The 23,886-nt window shown below is 37.7% G+C and overlaps 1 protein-coding gene across 6 annotated transcripts in view; it reads right to left on the minus strand.

The window, feature by feature from the left end:
- Positions 1-23,886, minus strand: part of WDFY3 (WD repeat and FYVE domain containing 3) — a 283,089-nt gene that overhangs the window by 240,064 nt on the left and 19,139 nt on the right. For all 6 annotated transcript variants that reach the window (XM_070372638.1, XM_070372639.1, XM_070372635.1 and 3 more), the window contains exon 2: positions 15,228-15,321. The gene's annotated coding sequence lies outside the window, so the exon portion shown is untranslated. The remainder of the gene's footprint in view (positions 1-15,227; positions 15,322-23,886) is intronic.

Genomic DNA, 23,886 nt, shown 5'->3' on the forward strand with positions numbered 1-23,886 from the left:
ATTTCCACCGAAGCTATCAAATGAAAGCAATAGTTGGAATTTTTGAGTGTTTTCTATGTAATGTTTTGACTCTGGATAGCATGATAAAAGAGGGTCCCACTGGTGAGATGTGAGGTAATTTGAGGACTGAAATATTTAAGGACAGTAATAAATTGTTGTCAGAAAAGAAAAAACAGGTATCCATGAGTTCAACAATAAATAAAACAATAGAGATAGATAAACAAAAGGGCTCTTATTACAGTAGGATGTTAAGTAACGGCTGATAAAAATAGGAGTGTTGGAATTTGAAAAAAATAATTTTAGAACCATAATAGACAAGATCGGTTCAAGAGAGCTTTCATCAATGGATCCTACATATAGTGGATGAAGTTTTGATGAAGAGTAGGATATTTTATTTGTCTTAAAGTATCTCCTCACCAATCGCTATATTAGTTACTACAGTAACACATTGGAGAAATCAGACAAGGAAACAGGTGGTCAATTTTATATCACAAGTGAACAGCAGATGGATACTGTGTACCTCCAGATAAGATGTGCTAAGAAAGACACAATCCTTTATGTAATATTCCATCCAGGAATGCATAACCAGAATCTTATCAAGAGAAAACATCAGATAAACCAAAGATAAGGAATACACTTTAAAAAAAAAAAAAAACCTTGGTCATGAAACAGCTGCAAGAGCCTTCTTGGACCCAATCTTAAAGAAACTGCTATTGAACAATATATTCAGTGTCTATTTTACACAAACACAAGATGGAACCTCTGGGAAAAGAGATCTCTAAAAGGAACGAATGAAAAGAAAAGGTAAGGAATGGAAGAGAGGGAGGGTCGAGTACTGAAAAGTGAGGAAGGAAAAGTAGAGACAGTAATGAAAAGAAAGGGAGAAGAAAAAGTTTGCTCTCCAAGATTTCAAGGTGAAACATAGACTGGTCTCATAGTAAGATGTCTACCTTTTGAGAATTAACTAGCTTTCTTAATTGCTCCTAGTGGAATAATTCCTTTATGAAATTCTGTGGTCTTTATAAACAGCTGACATTATCAGGGGTTACTCGTGGGCAGTATTATTCATAATCAAAGTATAACATATGAGTACTGAAAAGTAAACATGAGGAAACATGGAATCATGTTTCTAGTGCTTTCATTTTACAGACTCTTTTCATTTCAGTTCAAGGCATCAAGATAGAACCGTATACTATATAAAACTACACATATAACGTATACATATATAACATATATGCATATTATATACAAAAACTATAAAATATATATTTATAGTTAGATTCTAGGAGCCCACTTTGGTATCCATACTGTAGATTTCAGATGTCAGTAACAGATTCAAGTTAACTTTCATGTTGCACTTAAAGCTGTACAATAAAAACATTTTATTGTATAAATATAAACATTTCTTATAATTTTGTACTAAGCATATAAAATACAACAGATGAAAAATATACATTAAAGAGTTCACTACACCATTTAACTCCTCCAGGGCAAAAATCTTACTTCTTAAAGCTCTTTTCCAGTTTATAGAAATTATCATTTTTTCCGAGAACTGGAACATTTTTATGAACCTGTTCTTTAAGGCAGTAAAACCAAAATCAAGAAGGAAGAAAACAAACTAAATAGAAGTACTGAGGATTTAGTAGGTCCCAGCATGGTCTCCTGTCCCCACAAAAAAATGTTTTAATTACCACATTTAGCCTTTTAATAACAAGTAACATCTGTCCTTCAAACTTTAATTTAAAAATCTTAACTGTGCATGCACTCACATGTGTGTGTTTGTTATGGGTGTGGGAGTGAGGAAGGTAGGGAGGAAAAAGAGACAGAGTTAATATCAAAGGTCAATTCAGTTGACAGATGGGCTCTTTTGCTTGGATTTCTATTTACATATTTTCTTACGTAAATAAGGGCTTCCCAGGTGGTGCAGCAGTAAAGAATCCACCTACCAATGCAGGATATGCAGGAGGAGTTTGATCCCTGGGTCAGGAAGATTCCCTGAAGAAGGAAATGGCAACCCACTCCAATATTCTTGCCTGGAGAATCATGGACAGAGGAGGCTGGTGGTTTACAGTCCATGGGGTCGCAAAGAATAGGACACGACTAAGCTCACAAGCATGTAAATATATGGCCAATAGTATAGCAAGAACTATTATTTGGAACAAAGTTGTTTAACTTACTCTCCATACATATTGCTTAAAGAATTAAATGACATCTAAGCACTGAAATGTTTGATCTATCTTATATCCACTGGGAAATATCCTCTGAGGTCTTTGTGCTCACAAAGGCAGTTTGGGTACCTCTTTTCATTTTATAAATAATGGGGGAAGGGAAAGTCATCTTAGCCTTTTGATGAAAAGATAATCAGATTCTTATTGAAGTCCTTACCAATCTGTAATGCTAATGCTGGATGCTCTTAGCAGTTGCTGCTTACACCATGTTTTAACTTATCAAAAATAAATATTCCAGTTGGCTAACAGATTACCAGTCCTTAACTCTGAGTGAGATATTATTTTTTCTACCTTCAAACTGCAAAGCTTTAATTAGCTTATTTTTATTCTTTCATTAAAAAAAAAAAAAAAAAAACTTTGAAAATAAAACAACTTCCTGAAAGCCTACATCAAAAGCCAAAGCATTCAGGCTACAAATAACTCACCTAGCCCTACTGATTTTAGCTCAGAGCCCTGACAGATGAGTGAATCATTTTAGATATACACCAGCACAAATTATTATAAAATGTTTACACTTATTCTACTTTCTTAAAAAGCAGATTCCTTTAATGTTATTTTATAGCATGTACAGAATATTTCCTAGGAAATCATCATGGCAGAGATTTCATCAATGTAAAAAGCAGCAAAAATAACTAAATGCTATATCTGCATTCTATTTCCTAGGCACCAGCTAAGTTTCCTGTGTAGGACTTAATGCTGAACAAAGACAGTTCACATTCATTTAACCATTTAACAGGATCCTTGCAACAATTCTTTGCGAAGAAGAGTAACATGTGTAAGTACTTACGGCTCCACATTCAGCATTTTATATGAATATCTCTTTAATTCTAAGAATCATCATATGGAATTGATATATTAATCCCATTTCTACTGAAGAGAACACTGAGAATAAGAGAAGTAGCCCAAAGTCACATGGTAGTAACCAGAAGAAGGAGGCTGCTTGAGAAACACGTCTGCCTAACTCCAAAGCTTCTGTTCTTTCCCTCACCCTGTGCTGCTGCATCATCACAAAGGAGGAAACAGAGGCCAAGTACTCAAACCAGGCTGCTCAGCCACAACGTGGTAAACAAGATCTCAACCTAGGATTTCTAATTCTGAAACTTTTGTCGCTACAGTACCTGGTACTTCCCACTTCAGGACCTAGACAACTATCCTAATACAGAGAGAATACAAGAGATATAGACAACTCCGGGAGTTGGTGATGGACAGGGAAGCCCGGTGTGCTGTAGCCTATAGGGTCGCCAAGAGTCAGACATGACTGAGTGACTGAACTGAACTGGTAGACAAAGTATAAAATCATGGCTCCAAATTTCCCCCCAGAAAGTTTGTAAGATGCAGCACACATTAATATGACATCTGTACTTTCACGGAAAACCTCGTAACATAGAAAAGGTCTGACACACACAACTCTCTTTGCTTTTCCAACTGCAGTTAAGCTGACCTGGGTTCACTTCGCGGAAAAGACTTCTTAGTTTGTTCAACCACTCAACACAGAATTGAACACCTAACCCTCTAGGAGCTGGGGACTGTGATTCCCTAACCCTCTCCTCTCTGTTTATCAAGTAACCATCTGACACCAACCCTTACCTCAGTGCCATATGCATTCCCTTTAACATCTTTCTTTTCCCAACTTCTGCTCCATTAACCTGAAAAAACCTTTCTTAATTATTCTCATTTACTAACTTCAACCCAGTAATAACTACTTCCAGTCACTATTTAATTCCCCTGGAGATTGTTCTTATGTATCTTGTGCAGCTTCATACTCCTGTGACAGGAATATTTTCCAATATCACAAAGAAGAAACAAATGCAGAAGGTAGATTTCTATAAGAAATTTGTTCTGGACTCTCTTCAAAAGGTCACTATCATTAAAAAAAAAAAAAAAAACAGAGAAAAAGGATAAGAGAAACCAATCCAGATTTTTAAAAGAACAAAAAGACATAAACAAATGTAAGGTGTAGATCAAACCAATCTGTTGTTTGAAAAAAGGTATAAAAGATATCTTGGGGATGGTTGGAAAATTTGGATATGGACTAGATTTAAACATGACAGTATGGGATGACTATTATTTTCTAATATATGATAATGATACAGTAGTCAGAGAGAAGAATGTCCTTATTTCTAGGAGGTGCATGCTGAAGTGTTTACAAGTGTGAAGCATCATAATGGTCCAAATTACTTTCAAAGGGTTCAGTGATGCCTCACTCCTCTGTGAAATATATACAAACACAATGAGAACACAAGTGGCAAAACACTGGTAATTGCTGAATTAAGGTTAAAGGTATTTGGATGTACACTGCACTCATTCATCGAGCTTTTCTGTATGCTGGAAATTTTCAAAACTCAAAGTTCAGTTTAAAAGGAGGGACATAAAACCACTGGACAGTCTCCACTTGCTTTTAGATTTCTAGTATTTTTGTTAGACCAGAAGTATGGATGTGAGAGTTGGACTGTGAAGAAAGCTGAGCGCCAAAGAATTGATGCTTTTGAACTGTGGTGTTGGAGAAGACTCTTGAGAGTCCCTTGGACTGCAAGGAGATCCAACCAGTCCATTCTGAAAGAGATCAGCCCTGGGATTTCTTTGGAAGGAATGATGCTCAAGTTGAAACTCCAGTACTTTGGCCACCTCATGTGAAGAGTTGACTCATTGGAAAAGACTCTGATGCTGGGAGGGATTGGGGGCAGGAGGAGAAGGGGATGACAGAGGATGAGATGGCTGGATGGCATCACTGACTCGATGGACGTGAGTCTGGGTGAACTCCGGGAGTTGGTGATGGACAGGGAGGCCTGGCGTGCTGTGATTCATGGGGTCGCAAAGAGTCGGACACAACTGAGCGACTGAACTGAACTGAACTGAAGAAACTTTCCGCTGATCTACAAAGGGCTAACTGCTAAATATTAGACTGGTTTACTACTCCAGCCAGATTGTGAGAAGGATATACAAAATTATAATGCTTTCTTTCTCCTCTAAAAACAGACTTCCTTGGTGGTCCAATGGTTAAGAATACCCCATCTGATGTAGCCAAAACAACAACTAAAAAAATTAAAACAAATGTATTTTATAGTAATACTTTAAGCATAAAACTATGTGATTTTCTGTTGTTACTAAAGATGAAAAATTATGGTTGTACTGTACAAATCTTTTCTTAAACCATGGAGTTTACTGTCACAATGAGAACATCATATACCAAGGTAAACAAATGGGTAAAGGATCGAACTATATATTTCTAATTAAAATCTGTGAATTATTTGCATATACATTACACAATCTCATATACGTTCTTCACCTTTCTGTTAATTCTGTGGTAGATACTTTCTTATTCTTAAAAGGTTCAACCACTCTTAAAAGTCCTGCTCTTAGGCAAATCATACAGAAGGAAGTATAATAAACTGAAAGAAAATGTAAAAAAGAATGGCTAAGGCCACTGTTTTTTTTTTTTTTTTTGGTGGACTACAGGTCAAAGAGAACACTGTTTAAATTTTATGCTTCTTTAAAATTAAGCTACAAGATATGACTTGTGAAAGATATGAAAAATCCATTTAATTAACAGACTATTTTCCACTATTAAATGAGACTTAAAACTCCCCATTCCAGACTCATAAACTATTAACTGTGGGAAATAAGTTTGCCACAAAGTCCTTACACTTACAAAGAAAAAGCAAGGAACTAACTCAAATCAATAACCTTGAAATGTAACTAAAATCTCAAAAATGTTTTCGTGTAACTAAAATCTCAAAAAAAAAGGATTGCTTCAGTTACTAAAGATATTTATTTTCTTCCTACACACAAGCCCTTGGAGTATCTGCCCTTTCCCCACTCACTGCAAAGGCAATGCTATTGTGAACACATAGCTGGGTTGTTCCAAAGACTGTACGGGTGTTGGACATCATTCATAACGTGAGACAAATGAGTCCTCTCTCTTAGCAAGTTAGAATTTAGAATATGAGAACCAGGATAATTAGCTGTGGGGGCCGAGAGCTTGCTGAACCTCACACCCACAACTGACCACTGCATGTTAAGAAAACAGAATAAACCATTTGGAAGAGAGACACAAAAACAAAGAGTATAAGCAATTTCGGAAAAAGAAATGGTGAATAAATAACCAAAAAAATTCCAGTTTCCTGGAAGCGTGGCTGCCCTTCCTGTACTTGAGTTCTATAGTATCTGATACTGGATACTTGTTCTCTACATAATCTTAAAAAAAATAAAAAGATAAATATGGACTTCTATGTAGGTACAAAATGTGCAAAGGAAATCACTAAGTAAAATTAGCATACTAAATATCAAAAATATGGTTAGGTCACAGCAAAGCCTAGGATTCAATTACTTAAAAATCAATAGATTCTTTCCCCAAATAGAATATTAAGTTTATACAAGGTCACCGAGAAGACAGAACAAATTGTTCTGATCCAAACATTTATTGATATGTATTTTCTTACTTTTCTCAGCAATAGAATATTTGAGGCCTATGGTTGATATAATGAACATTCACAGGCTACTATCTTCAAATACAAATTTGAATTATTATAAGAATGCTTCACACTCTTCTAGAGAAAAGAACGGAATGATGTCTTTCTTCATGTTTAAGAGAGGCAGGATAAAAGAGCAGGTGAGTCTGAGCCCTGGTGTCATCAACCACTCCTACATTTAAATCCTGGTTGTGCCATTTCCTAATCCTGTGGCCTTTGGCAAACTACTTCTCCTGCTTGTTTCTAACCTATAAAATTAGTATAATAATAGAAGCCAACTCACAGGAGTGTTACAAAGAATAAATGATGTCATATATGCAAAACCCCTCAGAAACAGTCAATGTTGTTATTATTTTGATTATTATTCAGGGAAGGGGATGTATTTCATATACCTGTGATGTATAAAACTGAGTTCCTTGAACAAGGCCATTTTTAGCAGGCTTACGAAATGAAAAACATCAAAATGTATGATTCAAAAACCAGGGGAGGGACCTCCTTGGCAGTCCAGTGGTTAGGACTCCTTCCAACGCAGGGTGTGCAGGTTCAACCGCTGGTCAGTGAGCTAAGATCCCACATGCCTTCCAGCCAAAAAACCAAAACGTAAAACAGAAGCAATATTGTAACAAATTCAATAAAGACTTTTAAAAATGGTTCATATTAAAAAAAAAAAAAAAACCTTAAAAAAAAAAACCCTAAAAAAACCAGGGGAGATAAGGATAAGTTCACATTTAAAAAGCACATAATCTCTTTAGTAGGGCCTCTGTACAATAAACTAAGGGTTATTCTTTCATGGGGGATACAGTTTGTCTTCAGATAAAAGCTTTTATAAAAGCATTCCTTCAACAACCTCTGACCACAAAAGGAAGCCCTTCTTTTCCTGAATGCTCACCCAGATACAGCAAAACACAAGATAATCTACTTTTGTTAGAGGAAGGCAAAAATTTTTAGATTGTTTTAATTATAAAATATTTAAAAAAATAAACCAACTACTAACTCTGCTCTCATAAAGTACAGATTTTGACTGGTTCAGAAGTAACTACAAAAATTCATTGTGGGGGAGGAGGGGGTTGGGGTTAGACAATTATACAGCTAAGAAAAAGCTAGCGATACTATAGAGAGAAAAATAGTTCTTGCACCATGAACACACAACACAGAATGTGCTTCCTACAAAACATGCGTTACGACCAAACAGAACAGCCAAATGAGAGGTCAAAAACTACCTCGATGGAATCAAGGAAAAGGAAGGAAGGAAGGTGGAAGGAAGAGAGAACACTATTACAAATAATTTCAGCAATCTGGAAGGCGAAAGAACTGAAACATCCTAGTATTTATTTAAAAACTCAAAATGATTCTGCAAAAAATTAAAAACAACAACAACAACAACAACTGAGGTGGAACACAAGACCAACAGGATTATGTCCTCTGTAAGACTAGAAAAAAAACAGGCAAACCTTCTCCTACTCCTTTCGCCCAGGTCAAAACAAAACAAAGAACAGAGTGGCTAATAGTTAAAGTTTAAAAAGAAAATGAAAATGAAGTTGACATCCTAGTGTTCCCAATTTTGTGGAAAAAAAAATATATGTATATATATTTATATATATATATTATACACACATATATATATGTATTTAGTGACTACAAAATCTCTCCTTAGACCTCCAGCAAAAATGACACATCCCCCTCCTCCATGACCTTTTTTCTCCCTCTTTCAAGTCATTAATTTTAGTGATGGCTCAAAACTCACAGCCATTTATGTAAACTCTATTCTACTTCTCAAAAATAAATTCTATATGCTAATAAACTACATAATCAACTGAATACTAAGGGTTCTATATTACCATTAACAAGACATCATTTTGCTTGTATTCTAACCTTCAAAAACATAAGTAAAAATAACTTAAGGCCAATGCTTGTACCAAGAAATGGCAACTACTATGAATTTAGCTTTTACTTACTATGTGCCAGGCACAATAGTAAGCACTTTAGTATCATCTCATTTAACCCTTACAAAAGTGAAAGTGTTAGTCCCTTAGACTCTTTGCAACTCCATGGACTGTAGCCCCAGGCTCCTCTGTTCATGGAATTCTCTAGGCAAGACTAGAAACTCATCTAACAGATGAGGACACAAGAAGAGAAATTACATAATACACACTGCAGTTTTGCTCTCATATCTGCTTTCGATATTTCATACAATTTTTTTAATCATACTGTCAATAAAGACATGCATAATTTGACCTCAAAACAGGAGCTAAATAAGGGATATTCAGGATCAAAATAAACTCAATTGATATAGTCATAGAAACTGATGTAGGCATAGACAACAAACCAAAAGTCTAAGAAAAAAAAGAGAACAGCTTCACATCATGTGTTAAAGCATGCTTAAAATGATTCGTATTTCTAAGTTCCAAACTTCAAGTATCATTTCTTAAAGAAAAACTACATTAAATTTTTAAATCCCAACACTCTAATGAGTAGTGCTACTTTACTTTTCAATTTATTTTTTCTGATCAAAAAACTTTTAAAATCTTATAATGTAAGTTTCACATTAAGTATATCTGCACTTTTTATTATGCTTTGAGTTCCCTTTCTTGAACTTCTTAAACTCTCTTAATACATATTTCTAGAAAGAATACATTCTATAGACTTGCAATAGTGGGCAACAATTTTGTAAACTATAAAAATGCTACAGTATTTTTTTAGTCTAAAGCCCAAAATCTGGTCATAAATCTATCTATTCTCAGACATTTTTAAGACATAAAGGCAGCAAATTATAAACAAAACTCTTAGCTCAACATCCTCATAATGCAAAATCATAAGAGCTTAAGTTTAAAACTTCCTCTTTGACATATCAATGCAATAGAACTTTTCTAAGCAAAAAACATTACCATTTGTTCAACTATGAAAATTCATTCCCCAGTCTATTCTATGTGATCAAAAGGAAGTTTTAAATTGAAAATTTTGTATTGTTTCTATTAAACTACATCCCACTAACAAGTAAAAAGGGATATCACATAGAAAGCCTACTGAATTCAGACTAATGAGAGGACTTCAACTACCAAGACTACTGAGATTTAAAAGTCTCATCATTCCTAATAACTAAACCAAAATAATATGTATTTATAGTAACTCACAAATAATTATAATTTAAAAACATAAAATCCAGTCACGTAATCAGATGCTTTAGAAATACAATCTACTCTAATGGAGTTAAGACCATCTTTTCTCAATGAATTTGAGATTTTCTTAGACTAAATTTACTAAAATACTGTTATTCCATGTGCTAAATACATGCATACACACACACATACACACTCACCTTATATTAACTAGTGCTGATAAAGTCAACTAGGTCAAATTTCATTTCCAGAAACAACTATGCTGCTGCTGCTGCTGCTGCTAAGTCGCTTCAGTCGTGTTCAACTCTGTGCGACCCCATAGAGGGCCTCCTACCAGGCTCCTCTGCCCCTGAGATTCTCCAGGCAAGAACACTGGAGTGGGTTGTTGCCATTTCCTTCTCCAATGCATGAAAGTGAAAAGTGAAAGTGAAGTCATTCAGTCATGTCCGACTCTTAGCGACCTCATGGACTGCAGCCTACCAGGCTCCTCTGTCCATGGGATTTTCCAGGCAAGAATACTGGAGTGGGGTGCCATTGACTTCTCCGAGAAACAACTATACTGCCTTCCAAAACAAAGATGACAAAAATGAATCCATAATAATACTTTACAATTACTTCTCCATCAACATAAATATTGAGAACTGCTAGCTGGTAAATGAAGTTTATATGACTATGGGACTACACTGTATAAGTGGGCATTTCCCTTAACCGATCTGGTGTACTAAGTATTCTCACAAATGTTGGATAATTTCTCACACTTTATAACCTAGTTGCAGAAAGTAACCACAGAAAAGCTAATAAAATTAAAGTAATCTTAATAAACAATGACTTCCTACTCTTAAATATTTTAGGGAAATAAAGGTAGGCCTTTGGATATTTTATGAGAAATAGCAGGTTAACAACTCAGCAAAGCGTACAGTCAGATACCACTTGAAGAATTCTACATAGGATAAAAAAATAACAAATTTTATGAAAGGAAACAGAATTAACTCCTTTTTGCTTTAAAAAAAAGGAAATGATAGGAGTTACATTTCTCCTTTTTAAGGGTGAGGGAGTACTTTTTTATTACAAAACTATATGGCACAAAGGGGATAAACTTATGCTTAGAGTTTAAGACTAAAGTGTCCTTAATAGTATTAAAAAATTTATGTATCTTTCCACTTAGCATATTTTCTTCTTTCTTCATTCTTGTATATCAGTACTACGCAGGGAGTTTCAAAGTGGCTTCCAATGACCTCCTGTCCAGGGATCCACATCCCTGTGTAATCCTCTCTCCTTGAGAGACAGAGAGAGAGAGAGAGTGTAAATGTGAGTGTCTGTATGTGTTTGTGTCCATGTGTGTGTGCGCACATGCACGTGTGCACTCAAACATTCAGCTGACTCTGACTCTTTGCAACCCCATGGACTGTAGCCCACCAGGCTGCTCTGTCCATGGGACTTCCAGGCAAGAATACTGGAGTGGGTTGCAAATTCTGTTCTCCAGGTGACCTTCCTGACCCTGGGATTGAACCCGCATGTCCTGTGTCTCTGGGACTGGCAGGCAGATTCTTTCCCACTAGTACCACTTGGGAAGCCCTCTCTCCTTAAGTGTGGACTGGACCTAATGACTCACTCCTAGGAAACAGAATGGGGAAAAGCAATGGGTCGCCACTTTAAATTACAGTTGGGTTAAATTACAAAAGGGTTGCCAGTTTAAATCACAAAACCAAACAAAAAAACAAAAGGCTCATGCAACAAGAGCCAGTAGGCTGCTGGCAAACAGCCGACATGAGGAACTGGGGCCTTAGGACAGACAACCAATGAAGAACTGAACACAGCAATACCCTGTGAGTAAAGTGGAGGCAGATCCTCCCCTGGGGCTTTCAGATGAGACCACAGCACTGGTGGACAAACGTGCAGAATGCAGCTCTGCAAGAGACCCTGAGCCAGAGGACCCAGGAAACTACTCACCCCAAGACCTGAGAGATAAACACTTGTTGTTTTAAGTCACTGAGCTTTGGGGTAATCTGTTGGACTGTGTCTGCTCAAAACAATGAAGCCTAACTCTCAGCCCCTCAGAATGTGACCTTATTTGGAGACACAATCTTTACAGGAGTAACCAAGTTAAAGTGAGGTCATTAAGTATCCGCTTGCCAAGCAGGAGACACAGGAGACCTGAGTTCAATCCCTGGGCCGGGAAGATCCCCTGGAGAAGGAAATGGCAACCCACTCCAGTATTCTCGCTAGGAGAATTCCATGGACAGAGGAGCCTGGTGGGCTACAGTTCATGGGCTCACAAAGAGTTGGATACCATAGCAACTACACAGCAACAGCAAACAGGGTGGACCCTAATCCAATATGACTGGTAACCTTACAAAACGAAGAAATTTGAACAGAGACAGACACACACAGAGGGAAGATGATGTGAAGAGACATGGAGAAAAGGAGGCCATCGACAGGTCAAGGAAAGAGGCCTGGATCAGATCCTTCCCTCGCACATCTTGGAAGCGACCACTCCTGCTGACAACTGGACTGCAGACTTCTGGCCTCCAGACTCTGAGACAATGGATTTCTGCTGTTTAAGCCACTCAGTCTGTGTTAATTTATTGTGGCAACCTTAACAAATTAATACATGTAGCAAAAAAGAGAACTAATAGACATAGTGAATTCAAAATAACTTTTATTGACAATACCAAAATTAGCTCAATATAGGACCCAAGTAGATGGCCGAAGTTTTTAAGTCTTTACTCTGATAAAAAGACATGAGGTCATAATAGAGGATCTTGGACCACAGAATTCTTTTTTTTTAAGTTAGCTGGGACTCCTGCAATCATAAATCTAATTGACTCATTTCAAAAATTGACACTGCTGCTGCTGATGTGCCAAAAACTATTCTGAACACATAACATAGATTAATTCCTCACAAGAACACTCTGAGGTCCCACTATCATCAATTCTCATTTTTAAGATGAAGAAATTGACGTCTAGGAGTTAAGGTCATACAGCTGAAAAGGAGCCGGGATTTAGTAAATTAAGGTACAGAAGAATGGGGCTTCCCAGTCGGCACACTAGTAAAGAAGCCGCCTGCCAATGCAGGAGATGTAAGAGATGTGGGTTTGATCCCTGGGTTGGGAAGATCCCCTAGAGAAGGAAATGGCAACTTGCTCCAGTATTCTCATCTGAGAAATTCTTTCCAGGATAAAAAGGAAATGATGCTGTAAAAACATTGCCTGGAAAAGTCCATGGACAGAGGAGCCTGGGGGCTACAGTCAATGCGGTCACTAAGAGTTGCACAACCGAGCACACACACAGAGAATAAGTCACTTATCCCAAACCATAGTTAGTAGTTGAGGTGAGACTAAACCAAATGGTCCTTTCTCCTATCTTCAAATCTTTTCTCAAAAAGTTAAATAGAAAAGGCTTTTCTTTCACTTGCTATATTCAATCTTTGTAACACTGCTACCTTAGAAATATATATATATATATATTTGACTATTAATCTCTATCTGCTCTCCTCCCCTAACTACACAAACAGTTACTCATTTTTCTTTTCCACTCCCTGAACCGTAAAGCACTGTCTTTCAATTCCTAGTGATTTTCATGCATCTGGGTTAACATTTTTATATACCGGAACCCAAGATTTCACTTGTGCAGAGTTTGGAAATACAGCTTTAGCTTAATATTTGATCCAATTAAAATACAAATACACCTGGAAGGAGTACTACTATACCATATTATCAGTCATTTACATTTTAGTAAGAACATGGCAGATCCTTTTCAGAGAAACAAAGATCGCAAGACAGCCAGTGCCAACTTTTCCAGGGAATCAGAGTTTCTTTTCTGGAGTATCTGGGATTAGGTGCTTAAGAGTAAGCCTTTTTCTGGGAGTCTGAATTACAAGATATAAATGCAAACAGATATAAATTATGGGCAGTATGGTGACCATGCTTCCATGAGAGAGTTCAAACGTGAAGAAAGCCAAACCCAAAGAGAGTGAGATGGATGTGCAAGAGAGGCATACTGCTGGAGAGACACCTGACTGCATTTGCTTCCTGGGTTCTCTTTGCACGGCCCAGCTGTCCCTGGGTCCTTCTGTGTGCCCTGGGACACATCCACAAGTCTGATAACATCCCCTTTCTGCATCTGATTTGAACTGAGTCACCTGCAATCAGTAGAGAACTCACATGGTCAAAAAGATAACCTCTCTACAACTGAAGAACATCACTGAAGGACCAGGAACCTTCCATGTAAAATATAGCACCATAGCTACAAACACAAGAACTGACTAGAAGAAGCCAAGGTTTAAACAGCTGTTTGGAAGACTTCCCAGATACTGGTGGAATAGGAAAAAGGAGTTGGAATTTGAAAAGACCATGCCCTCTATCTTTACATTTGGGATTTTTCAGTTGTTCTAGTAAAGAATATCCCATTAAAAAAAAAAAAATATATATATATATATATCCCATAATCTACACACTTGCTAGTGGGTGTGTAAATTATGACAGCCACTTTAGAGATCAATTTGGAAATATCTAGAGAAGATGAAGATGCAGATTTCACACAATCCAGCAAGTTTACTACTAGGTGGCTACTATGGACTGAAACGTGTCCCCCACCAAAACTCACATGTTGAAGCCTTTACTCCCAACACAACCAAACCTGGAGACAGGGTCTTCGGTAGCTTATTTAGGTTAAATGAGATAATAAGGGTGGGGGCCTAAACCGATAATGATAAGAAGAGGTTAAGGAAGCTCTCCAACTGGTTCTCCTTCTCTCTGCCTTGTGAGGACGAAGCTAGACAGAGACCATCTGCAGGTCAGGAAGACAGCCTGTACCAGTATCCAATCACACTGACAACCTGATCTTGACCTTCCACCCTCCAGAACTGTGAGAAAATCAATTTATGCTGTTTACAAAATACGATAAAAATTAAAATTTTTCAGTAACAACAGAGCAAAGTAAAATACTAAAACCCTGCCAACTAGGTAGTGAAAGTATCCAAGTGCCTCACAATATAGCTCATTATTCAATCTAGTCACTCAGAGTTGCTGCAAAACAATAGAGTTCCAAATCCTGTGCTTACAACCAGATTTTCCCAGGATAAAAAGGAAATGATGCTGCGAAGCATAATTTTATTCTATGTAGGTGTCTACAATAAAAGTATAATGCTTTAAAGCCAGGATTGAAACTGAAATATAATTGATTCTAATACATTCTCTTTTTTTCTTTCCTTTTTTCCTTTCTTTTCTTTTTGGTGCAGAAAACAAAGTTATCCAGGAAAGGAGGCTTGCCTCATTCACCTAATCATCAGTGGTAAAGATGGATTAAAACCCAGCCCCTTAGAGTCACAGTTCAGTGGTCTTGTTACAACACAACAATGCAGCAAAGCCCTTCCTGGCTTCTTGGTCAACAGACAAAACAGTCCTAAAACTGACCTGATTCTGTGTTCTGGGCTGGCATGAACCTGCGTAGAAACAACAGGAGTGGCAGGCACTTTCTTCCTGAAGCAGATGTGGAGAAGTATTATACCTGCGATGAAAGGAAAAAAAAGAGAAAACCCAGTTTATTTTCAGCATGTTTTAGCATTATGAGTAGTTCATTTCCTATTAATTTTCTCTTTACCTCATTATTTCTTGCCAATAGTTTAATGATATGACCGCACTTAAAAACAGATAAAATTTGGTATTCAAAATCCAAAGAACAGGAACTTCCCTGTGGTCCAGGGGTTAAGAATCTGCCTTGCAATGCAGCAGATGTGGGTTTGATCCCTGGTGGGGGAACTAAGATCCTACATGCTGTGCGGCAACTAAGCCAGCCTGTTGCAACAAAGACCCCATGTGCCACAACGAAGACACAACACAGCCAAATAAATAAATATTTCAAAATCCAAAGAAGAATACAGTCATTCAAAGCTCCATCTGGTTCAGCTTCTTCATCTTACCGGTGAGGAGGCCGAGATCTGGAAAAGTTACTTAAAGCATTAATGACAACAGTTACTTAGTAGCAGAGCTCAGTTCAGAGCCTAATTCTTGACACTTTAGTCCAGTATTCATCTGTACATCATAGATCACAATGTCTCTTTTTGGAGAATCAAATATGAGCAAAAAAAAAAAAAAAAACATGTTATTTCTCTAGGAGTATTTGTCAAGCATCTGAAGATAAATGTGGTATAGAGCTAAATTGATACGTTCTAAATCCAAATAAAAAACACTGCTTCCTCACTCAATAGATATAATCCAACCTCAAGATATTTAGCTTGCCTTCTATAGGATACTTAGGGCTTCCCATGAGGCTCAATGGTGAAGAATCCGCCTGCAATACAAGAGCCACAGAAGACGTGGGGTTTGATCTCTAAGTCAGGAAGATCCCCTGGAGGAAGAAATGGCAACCCACTCCAATATTCTGGCCTGAGAAATCCCATGGAGTACAGTCCATGGGGTCACAAAGGGTCGGATACTACTGAGTGACTATGCATACGCCCGCGTGCACACACACACACACACACACACACACTTGTAGGACATTTAACTGCTTCTTTTATTGACCATTCAGTATTTCAATATGAAAACACCAGCACCATGAATCATTCTGGTCTTTCTTAACTTTGCTCTCAACAAGTTCTTTTGTTACTCAATTACTTCTTCAATTCCAAAGCTCCTTCACTCAAAAATGAGAAGCTTGGACTAATCGCACGGGCCTTCTAACTCTTAAAATCGTTATGCCCAAGAATAGCTTCATCTTTAACGACATTTTCCTTTTCTGATCAACTATGTGTTGTCATGTTTGTTAATCTCTGTGATATTAGTACAACAGTTCAAACATCAGTAATATTGCCCTCAAATACACAGTTAATTATCATTCAAAAACCTATGGAACAAAAACCTAGCTTTGCTGTCTCATTTCTTATGAAAAAGTATTTTTTAAAAAATCTACATCTTTGGTGGTTTCTAAGAAAAATCCTGAATTATTTTCTCAAATCATTCATTCTGTCATTCATCCAAGTTGTTACTGAGTGGCTTGTCAGATGGCAGACACAGGCTTAATGAGATTTAAGATTTTTAAATAAGATCCCTCCAGTGAAATGGTGAGTAACATTAGGGATTCAAGTGACAGTGAGAAAGTAGGCAGAAGTGATGACATGTCTCTTAAATCCCAACATCAGAATATGCCTTCACTGCTTTTTAAAAAAAATACATTAACTACTGACTGCCATAAAACATGGTATTGGTAACATGCTTTAAATTTAAAGCAAGTAATAGAATGAACCCGACTGAGCAACTGAACTGAACTGCACAGAATGAATATCTCCATGTATCTGCCATCCAACTCAAGAACCTAAATATAAGTAACCGGTAATGTTTTACTGATTTGCTCTTCCCTCCACCCATATCTCTCAACTCTTCAGTCCTCTGTAATTGCTACCCTATATTCTGTGCTTTTGGAGAAGGCAATGGCACCCCACTCCAGTACTCTTGCCTGGAAAATTCCATGGACGGAGGAGCCTGGTAGGCTGCAGTCCATGGGGTCGCAAAGAGTCGGGCACAACTGAGCGACATCACTTTCACGCACTGGAGAAGGAAATGGCAACCCACTCCAGTATTCTTGCCTGGAGAATCCCAGGGACAGAGGAGCCTAGTGGGCTGCCATCTATGGGGTCGCACAGTCGGACACGACTGAAGCGACTTAGCAGCAGCAGCAGCATTCTGTGCTGTGTAGTTGCTGTTGTTCAGTCTCTAAGTCATGTCCGAGTCTTTGCAATCCCATGGACTGCACCACACCAGGTTCCCCTGTCCTTTACCATCTCCCAGAGTTTGCTCAAACTCATACCCATTGAGTCGGTGATGTTATCTAAGCATCTCATCATCTGCCACCCCCTTCTCCTCCTGCCCTCAATGTTTCCCAGCATCAGGGTCATATCATTCCTTCGAGTTTCAGAAAGCATACCTTATGAACATATCCTTCAGCACTGTGTTTCATTTCTTCACTCCGTTTTATGTTTTCAAGCTGAATTCATAATGTTGCATATAGTTGTAGTTCTTTCATCTCAAGGCAGAATAATTCCACATTGTATAAATGAATTGAGTTATCCATTCTCTTTTCAAGAGCATTTTGTTTTCTTCCCAGGTTTTCTGTTTTTGTTTTGTCATTATGAACATTACTGTTATGAAAGTTCTCATATGCATTTGTTCCACATGTGACATAATTTCTCTTAAGGATTTGCCTAGGAGTTGAGGAATATGTGTATTTTCAATTTTTCATGAGGTCACCAATTTTTCTTTTCCATAAAGTGTGTTTAGCAATATTAATCTCACCAGCTCTCAGTTCAGTTCAGGTCAGTCGCTTGGTCATGTCCGAGTCTTTGCAACCCCATGGACTGCAGCACGCCAGGTTTCTCTGTCCATCATCAACTCCCGGAGCTTGCCCAAACTCATGTCCATCGAGTCGGTGATGCCATCCAACCATCTCATCCTCTGTCGTCCCCTTCTCCTCCTGCCTTCAATCTTTCCCAGCATCAGGGTCTTTTCCAGTGAGTCAGTTCTTCACATCAGGTGGCCTAAGTATTGGAGCTTCAGCCTCAGCATCAGTCCTGCCAGTGAACATTCAGGACTGATGTAGTATCACCAGCACTAGGCAGTCCATACTGACCCGCATGTTCTCTTCAACATTTAGTAATGCCATCTTCTCAACTTAGGGGTATAAAACCATCTAACTGTAGTCCTACTTTGTATTTCCCTGTTGATTAATGATACCAAGCATTTCCTTAGGTTTACTGGCTAACTCATATTTCCTCTTTTATGAAATATCTATTCATTTCTATGAGCCATTTCCTCCTCAGTTTTTTGCCCTTTACTTACTATTTCATAGAAATTATATATGTGTTTTGTATGCTGATTATTTGATTTTACTTGTTTTGAATTAACGGATACAGGCAAATATTGAGATAAAGACACAGAAGCAAAAATAGCAGGGAGCTGGACAGAACTGGAAACAGTGAGGTAGAGTACCAATGTTTTGCTCAACCCATGTTTGTATTTTAATGTAATCTACAGATGTCTTCAAGTATCAGAAATTTTAAATGGTACACTATTAATCCTGTTTTGTAATCTTTTGATAAAAATTCAGTCAAGAGCAAATGCTTTGATATGATTTTAGTGCATTCTAATTACAATATGCAATATAATTTCAGGTATACATTTTATACAAATCACAATTGAAATGACATTTTAGACAGAGTTCTCATTTTGACTCTGACATTTTAGGTGTTTTTATTTCATGCTTTGGTTGCCTCCAATTTAGAGTAAGTTAGCTTTGTTGTCAAAAGGTTGAGTCTGAATGTATATGCACACAAGTATAAAAACTGAATTTCAAAACTAAAGTATATAACTCGAACACCAGAGACCTGCATTCTAGCCTTGACTAGACAATTAGCTATACCTCCTTGGCCTAACTATGTCGTTAAGTTGGTTTTATTATATCTATAACATGAAAATGTGCTGGTATTAATAAATTCTAAGGACCTTTGAATCATACTCTTTGGCGTAAAGATCTGCAAGAAAATAATTTTTTCCAGATATCTCCCAAAGTTTTAGGAATCTCTTTCCAGGTGTTAAATAATGAAAAGAGTAACAGAAAGCTAAATATCTGGGGGAAAAGAATTGTTAACAAGCAGGGCTACAGCCCTCCTATGGCTTCTCAGGATTCTTGGCAGATTGCCTGACAGACAGCATCATACAGGAAGACAATCAAAAGCCATGTAATTTGAATCACTCTACAGTGCTGCCATTGATTCCTATGTAAGCAATCACAAGAATTCTGGAATCACACTTACCACTTACCTGAATCTGCACTCTTCTACTATGCCTGAACATTCTGTGTATGCGCACGTGTGCTCAGGTGTAACCACCTCTCTGCGACCCCATGGACTGTAACCCACCAGGCTACTCTGTCCATGGGATTCTCCAGGCAAGAATACTAGAGTGAGTTGCCATTTCCTTCTCCAGGGGATCTTCCTGACCCAGGGACTGAACCTGCATCTCCTGCATTGGCGGGTGGATTCTTTTACCACTGAGCCACTTGGGAAACCAAACTTTCTGAAACCATGTCAAAGTCTAACTCTTTCACTTTAATAGTAGCTGTTATGCCTCTACTAGCTAGTATTAAAGTGAAACTGCTCTCCAACACACCGCTGAAAATTCCAAAGTCACCCATTATTGACATATATATTATAAAATTCAAAAATCAGTCAGATCTCTTTTTTAACCTATCTGCAGCAACAGGCATGATTCATCAAGGTCTGATACATTTTCTTTACCTGGCTTTTCTCCTAGTTATTGCTGGTTTCATCCTACCTCATTGGCCACTCGTCAGCTTCCTTGCTTAATTTCTCCTTTTCTCCATGACCACTCAAGTTCCCACTTTCTTTCTAACCCATCAGCAAAAACTACTGGCTCTATCTACAAAACATATCCAGAATCTGACTACCCTTCATATCACCTACCTAGCTGTGGCTGCTGCTATGTCGCTTCAGTTGTGTCTGACCATGTGTGACCCCATAGACGGCAGCTCACCAGGCTCCCCCGTCCCTGAGATTCTCCAGGCAAGAACACTGGAGTGGGTTGCCATTGCCTTCTCTGCACCTACCTAGAGACTTGGTGTAATAGTAACTATCATCTTTCTCATCTCTCACTAGGATTATTTTTCCATAATTTAGTAACTGGCCTCCCAACTACCACCCTTGATCTATTTCAGTCGTTTTTCATCAAAGGAGCCAGAGTGATCCTGATAATCTTACAAAAATCATATTAACATAATGTAACATCTGTACCCAAAATCTCCCAATGGCTTCTCATCTCATAAATACCAAAATCTTTAAAATAGCAAAAAGGAACCTAGGTAACTTAGTTGCTCCTTGCTATTCCTTATACAGGTAGGCATCCTCCTGCCTCAGAGCTTCACACTTGCTGTGTTCCTGCCTCAAAACTACTCTGAGATGAGTATCCCCACCTGCCTCACATTCTTGCTATTTTCAGATTTTTGCTTCTACTTATGTAACAGTTCTACTCCCAGCATCCCTAACACACTTTCCTGATTTATTTCTCGCCAATGTCACTAACATTTACTTATTTCAGTTCTATTCCTGCTTGTGTATTTCCTCCCCCGCGAAACAGAAAATCCACAAGGGCAAGAGCTTTGTTTTTCTTGGTACTACATCTTCAATGCTTGGAAGGGGTGGGGCCAGCACATAGTAGGCATTCAATAAATATTTTTTGAATGAAGAAATGAATAGTTAACATCCTTAGGGCTAAACAAGACAATCTTTCTGGGTTTACAAAAGAAAATAATCTAAATAATCAGGGGAAAATAGCTAGATTCCTGATGTGTCAATAAAAGAATCATCAGAGTATTTCTTCAACAGATAAGAGATAACAACTCAAAAGACTTCAGGAGATGTAGCCAATACGTCCATAAACCTAGAGCAACCACTACAGTAAATGATTCCCCTCCCCGGGCTGTCCACAGGGTGAGATTTATTTCCCATCTATTACCATATTCAACAATGGTTAGTGTGCAGAGCCGCAACACCAACATGCAGGAAAATATTATAAAAATGTTCATTCCAAACTTGTTCCAGACAAAGAACCAAGCCCTTTATAAATAAGGAAAGCCTAAAAATACAAGACAGATATATTTTAAGTGCTTCAAATATTTTGTTTGGAAATAATTTCAAATGTACAGAAAAGCTCCAAATACAAGAATACAAAAATAACCACTCATACTCAAGTCACCAATTGTTAATGTTACCTTGTTTTATCATTTGTCCTCTTTTCTCGCACTTTCTTTCCCTTCACAAAGACAGACTCAAGCTGTTTTTCCCCCCTCCTAAAGCAACTGAGGATGAATTTTATATTTCATGGCCCTTTGCTCCTTTGCTTCACTGTGTATTTCCTAAGAACAGAGATATTCTGTCATAACCATAGTACAGTTCTCGTCAGTAATTTGAACATTGCTGTTGTTGTTCAGTGGCTCAGTCGTGTCCAACTCTTTGTGACCCCAAGCACTGCAGCACGCAGGGCTTCCCTGTCCTTTACCATCTCCAAGAGCTTGCTCAAACTCATGTCCATCGAGTTGGTGATGCCATCCAACCAGTCTGTCCTCCGTCGTCCCCTTCTCCTGCCTTCAGTCTTTCCCAGCATCAGGGTCTTTTCCAATGAGGCAGCTCTTTGCATCATGTGGCCAAAGTACTGGAACTTCAGGTTCAGCATCAGTCCTTCCAGTGAATATTCAGGATTGATTTCCTTTAGGATGGACTGGTTGGACATCCTCACAGTCCAAAGGATTCTCAAAAGCCTTCTCCAACACCACAGTTCAAAAGCATCTTTGGTGTTCAAACTTCTTTATGGTCCAACTCTCACATCCATACATGACTACTGGAAAAACCACAGCTTTGACCATAAGGACCTTTGTCGGCAAATTAATGTCTCTGCTTTTAATATGGTGTCTAGGTTAGTTATAGATTTTCTCTCAAGGAGAAAGCATCTTTTAATTTCATGGCTGCAATATCTGCATTTAAGGTCAGTACTCCAACTTATTTCAATTGACCCAATGGTATCATTTTATAGTATTTTTCTCTGCATCTGGTATATAATCTAGTCCAGGGCCAGGTTCTACAGCTAGTGGTTATCTTTCTTAAGCTGCCCATGATTTCAGCCTTTGTTTTTTATGACTTTTTTTTAAAGAACATAAACGACTTCCCTTTTTATTATTAAGCAGAATGTTCTTCGTGTGGGCTTTGTCCAGTGGTTCCTCCAGACTCATGTTATATAGTCTTGGCTGGAATACTACATAGATGACATTGTATCCCTCAGAGCATCATATCTAGCTTCACCTGGATATCACCAATATATATTACCCCTATTTTATACCTTGTATATAATGTGTGGGGAGACACCTGCTTCTCACCAATATTTACCCCTAGATTTTTGTTATGATTCTTTCTGTCATTTACTATAAGGGCTGTAAAATGATGATTTTTCTCCCTCTAGGATTCAGAATTCTACTATAAGCAAGAGACCTCCCTTCTCTATTTATACATTTATCAGTTTGTTAACATTATGGATAACAAATTGCTATTTTTAATGATTCACAGTTCATTATTATACTAATTTGATGACTGAGAAAGTAGGACCTCCAACAGGCTTGTAACATGCTCCCATTTTTTTCCGAAAAAATTTCTATTTTATAGCTTAAAAAAAAAAATACAAAGATACAGATTCATCTGGTATGTACTCTTGTAATCAGCCATTCCTCTGAAAAACTCCAGTTCCTTTGTGTTGGGAATAAGATTAACATCAGAGACCACAATGGGGAGTTAGCTATGTCCACTGTTCTTTATCTTTTTCTTGGACAGAACTACTATGAAATACATGCATGCATATACACATATGCATATAAATATATATAGACACATATGTTCATACACACATACACGTGTGCACATACACATACTGGTTTCAAAAATAATAAATTCGCACTGATACTTTCAATTTCAATCCATCCCCACAGGATTCATTTTTGCCTTCTCTCAATCCATATGGGTATGTCCCTCCTTCCTCAGGTCCTAGCTTCAAAAACCTGAAAACACTGACATCCATAACACACTGAAAGATTACCCAGGGTTACCTATTTAGCCACAGAAAATAAACTCTATAGGAAAGAGTTCAAGATTTGTGTATAATCCCTCCCTCTTACCTCCACCCAGGCTGAGGGTAAATACATCAAAAAATTACTTAGATTCACTCTTTCTTCCAAAATGTATCTATAGATTCAATGCAACGCCAATCAAAACTCAGGTAGCTTGTTTTGGGAGGTGGGGGGAACCATCAGAATTCTAAAATTTACACAGCAAAGCCAAGAAACTAGAATAGCCAGAACAATTTCAAAACAAAGCAAAATTGAAGCACTCATATTACATATTATGTGACATTACAAGATTTATTATAAACCCACAGTAATAAAGACAGTGTGGTACTGGTGAAAGAATAGAAACCTAAATCAATGGAAAAGAAGTGATTTCAGAAACAGATGCAAACATAC

This window comes from Bos mutus, chromosome 6 (genome assembly GCF_027580195.1).
Source record: "Bos mutus isolate GX-2022 chromosome 6, NWIPB_WYAK_1.1, whole genome shotgun sequence".
Classification (NCBI taxonomy): domain Eukaryota; kingdom Metazoa; phylum Chordata; class Mammalia; order Artiodactyla; family Bovidae; genus Bos; species Bos mutus.